We start from the raw sequence: 5000 nt of genomic DNA, 5'->3' as shown, positions 1-5000 counted from the left end.
GGTGGGTGTGTGGGGGTCTATACTGAAGGCTGGGGGGTCTATAACGGGATGTAGGTGTGGGAGGTAGCGTGCGTCTGTTGTGTGCGTGGTAGTGTGGCTGTGTGGTGTTGGTGCGATTGGTGTAGGTAGGCCTCCAGCTGACGGTGACGGTGGTGGTCCCGTGGTGGGTAGAGGAGAGGGTGGTGGTCCCGTGGTGGGTAGAGGCGACGGCAGGACGGTCCCTGGTAACTGCTGACGGTGACACAGCCAACGGGCCCATAGAAACACACTTCTATTGGAAAGGATGAAAAGTACATCAGAGTAAATAAAAGGGGGGATCTGAGGACCCCGCCCGCACACACACGCATAGGAGTATATATATATAATATATATATATATATATATATATATATATATATATATATATATATATATATATATATATAAACACATGTGTTCTGTTACATGTATGTTTTCTCCTGTGTAATTCAGTCTTCAGTGTAATTCAGTCTATTGATGGTCCTGTGATGCCATCTACTGGCGAACTTTGGTATTTTTCTGGAATACGTTCTGATATGCATGCCTTGCACTCCACTTACACTACATTCACTTGATCGGAAAGCATGGTACTCACACTCGTCTTCATAATTGCGTCTCCTCTGGTTTCAAGTTGGCCTTTGTAAGCATCGTTGGTACGTTATCTGTATTGATATGTTAAGGGGGTTTGATGTATAATAAGATTAAGGAAACTTTGTAAACAAATTAGATGGATGGATATTCTTACGTTAGCAAGCTAACTTAGTAGCTAAGCTAATTTTACAGCATTCTGTCATTCTCATACTGAAATGCTGTACTTCCATTCCTCAGTTTTACCCTACTTCACCTCACCATAAAGAGTGAACTGCAACTTCTCGTCTGCGTGGTTTGATGGAGAGGAGTTTATACCATCTGTCAACCCTGGCAAGGTGCTGGGGGTAGAGGGCAAAACAAGAGACACACACACACACACACACACACACACACACACACACACACACACACACACACACACACACACACACACACACACACACACACACACACACACACACACACACACACACACACACAAGCATCCAGACCCATCCATACACATCCTCTCATTAATAGTGAATCATGCGCATTTACACAAAATATAGGAATAAAAAGGAGCACACTGCAATCTCAGTAGAAGTCATGGGTGAAAAATAAAGGAACCCCAAAATTGCACACACACATATACATATATATATATAAAAACATGGTAAAAGCATAAAACATGGTAAAATCATGCAAGAAGTATTAAAAACACACAGGGTAAAGATAAGTGCTGGCAGATAAGTTGAAATTAATTAATAAATAGGAATATAAATAAAGATAAATAAGACATAGTAAAACCATTCACACATCCATACCATCCTTTAACATAAAAGAAGCCTCCAATGAATAAGCCTTAACCCCCGTCCCCGGAGCCCAATGGACGCTGTCCTGGGTCTTCTGGAATTGAAGGAGAGACCGTTGTTTAAGGTGACCGCATCGGGGGTCCACCTCCTCTATGCTGTCTCTCACAAAGCTGCTGAAGGCCTCAGTGCAGTGGAGCTGGTGAACGGATAGCTCGACTGAAACAGAGAGGAGAGGAATGACGAAACGGGCCTGAGGGACTTTAGCTCTGGCTGTTCCAACGAGTCGTCGGATGTCTTTGATAACGGTAACGGCTGTTTGTTCCCCAAGACCGTTGTTTATCTCATCTCAGGGCCAGAGTCTGGCTGGAGTATACGTTTTATAAGGCGTTTGGGGATGTAGATGCTTTTAAAACAGCGCCGGTGTTACAATAATATTATTTGCTTTGTTGAAAATGATGAGTTGCACTTTGCACAGGATTTTGTTGGATAAACCAACATTTTTTAAAGACTGAACAAATAGCACATTTCCTGATGTATTGTACTCTCGGTTGATTGTAAAAAAAGTGTTTTGAAAATCTAAATCAAATCTCTCTCTTTCTCTGTGTTTACGAATTGCCAAACTGTAATTCGTCGGGCTGTGGCTGTGGTCACATGATGGAGGAGGAGACCGGAGGGGTAGGAGGTCCTGGCCGACCCCCCCCCCCCCCCCCCCCCCCCCCCCCCCCTCCTGGGGGCGCCCCTCTCTGTCCAGGAGTGCTTCGCCCTACGGGGCTTTGAGTGTCTCTGCGTCCTACGGGGCTTTGAGTGTCTCTGCGTCCTACGGGGCTTTGAGTGTCTCTGCGTCCGCCCCCTACATGAGAGGGGTCAATGCTATTGCTTATTAGCCACCGGTTAAAGGGCTGATTATGGTTCCACATCGACGCAACGCAGCGAAGACCCCGCAGACGCTTCCAGGCAGTCGTGAACCTGCTTCGGTTCTGCGGCGGCTTTTAGCGAGCGGACCAATCACAGCCCTCGCTGCTGCGTCGCCTCGACGGAGGGTTAACGTATCGGGGAGGCGCGCGTCAGGCCCTTGCTGGGGACGCAAGGAGGGTCCGCGAGGACGTGAGGGGTCCGTAGACCCTCTTGGGCTGCGTCGACGTGGGACCACGATCAGCCCCTAACAGATCCTTGGTTGGTCCCCCCCCCAGACCACGGGGCTGGGGTCCCGGCGCGGGGGGGTGGCGGCGGCCGGCCCCAACACCAGCGAGCTCTGCATGTGGTCCGAGTCCCACCACCACCTGGACAGCATCCCCCGGAACCCCCACCACCTGAAGAGGGTCCCGGGGGGCAGCTCAGGTCTGTGCACACACACACACACTACAACATGTTTGCACACACAAACACACACACAAATGCTTGAACAGACACAGATGCACACACAAACACAGACACACAATCACTCACTCACTCACTCACTCTAAAGCCTAGTCTTGACACACACACACACACACATGCACTTACACGCACACACACACACACACACACTAAAGCGTACTCTTAAGACACACACACACACACACACTCACACACACTCACTAAAGCGTACTCTTGACACACACACACACACAAACTCACTAAAGCCTACTCTTGACACACACACACACACAAACCGTACTCTTGACACACACACACACACACACATACACACACACACACACGGACACACACACACTAAAGCGTACTCTTGACACACACACACACACACACACACATGCTGTGTGTGTGTGTGTGTGTAGAAGATGATTTCATACATTCCCCCCCCCCTTATGGGATGTTAAAGCGGCCTTTTAAACGGAGCCGGAAACTAAAAGGCACTCTCTTTAAATGTCTTACACACACACAATCATAAACACATGCTCTAACGTACATGCATGCACGCACACACAAAGAAGCACACACATTTGTTGGAATATTTACACTGCAGTTTCTCTGACTGGACTTTGAAAGGATAACATCGTTATGGCATAATCAATGCTGTATGTGTACAATGTCAATGTGTCTATGAGCTCAGATAATATTCATAATGCAGATCCTAATCCCCTTTTTAAAGTGTACGAATATTAAGGTGGCACCAAACCAAAACATCTACCCACTCCGACCTTTGACCCAAATGTCCACCATCATCCTCCTTAATCAAGTAAAATAAGAATCTTTATATATATATATATATATATATATATATATATACCAACTAAGAGATATCCACTTCTTACTTTTATTTTATTTTTATTGTATTTTATTTATTTATTTATCTATTTATTTATTCATAATCTTATCTTATCTTCTATGCTTGTAGGGTTAGCTTGTAGGGTATTTATATTTATATTTATATTTATATTGTATGGAGCACCTGGAACAACAATTTCCCCCCAGGGATCAATAAAGTATTTCTGATTCTGATTCTGAATCTGATATGTATATATACATATATATATACATATCAGATATATATATATATATATAAACTGTATATATATATATATATATAGAGACCCGGGTCGAGCCCTGGGTCTCGACCCGCTCACCTGTTCCTGGATTAGTGACTTCCTCACAAATCGACCCCAGAAGGTGAAACTCGGTCCCCACTCGGTGAGATCCTGAAGTTAACATCGTGGTGTTCAGACAACAACCTGGCATTGAACATCACAAAAACTAAGGAGATCATCCTGGACTTCAGGAAAAGCAGAGCAGACCCGGCTTCCCTCTACATCAACGGTGACTGTGTAGAGAGAGTCCACACCTTCCGCTTCCTGGGCACCATGATCTCTGCTGGCCTCTCCTGGACTGCCAACACGGCGGCGGTCGTCAAGAAGGCTCAGCAGCGGCTTCACTTCCTCAGGGTGCTCAGGAGGAACAACGTGGGAGAGAAGCTGCTGGTGACCTTCTACCGCTCCACCATCGAGAGTCTTCTGACGTTCTGTATCTCAGTGTGGTTTTCACAGTGCACTGAGGCAGAGCGGAAGAAACTCCAGGGAGTGGTAAACACCGCACAGAGGATCACTGGCTGCCCCCTCCCCTCCCTGAAGGACATATACATTCTCCCGCTGCCTAAGCAGAGCGGAGAGAATCACAAAGGACAGCTCCACATGGCTTCACATGTTCGACCTGATTGCCCTCTGGCAGGGCGCTATAGGTCCATCAGAACCAGGTCTTCCCGGTCAGAGACCGCTTCTTCATAAAGCTGTATCCACCCTGACACACCATGAACTGACCCCGACTGACTGACCCCCCCTAACATCCCCCTGCTGTATTGCACTTACTTATTTTACTTATTATTATTTACATTATTTACATTCTATTTGGTAGACTGTTGTTCTGTTCTATTTATATATTTATTATTTTCTCGAATGCAACCAATGGGGAAAGCGTACTACAAAGTGTTGTCGTGACTCGTGCTATGACATAAAAGGCTTCTATTCTATTTCTATTCTATTCTATTCTATATGCAGTGGATTGGCTTTCATTTTCAACCACGAGAGCCACACCCACACACACATACACACACACACACACAAACACACACACACACCCACACACACACAAAGAAATGGTTTAGTA

The sequence above is a fragment of the Gadus chalcogrammus genome, chromosome 22, assembly GCF_026213295.1.
Source record: "Gadus chalcogrammus isolate NIFS_2021 chromosome 22, NIFS_Gcha_1.0, whole genome shotgun sequence".
NCBI lineage: Eukaryota > Metazoa > Chordata > Actinopteri > Gadiformes > Gadidae > Gadus > Gadus chalcogrammus.
The sequence above is the reverse complement of the archived record's forward strand: the minus strand, read 5'-3'. Positions refer to the sequence as shown.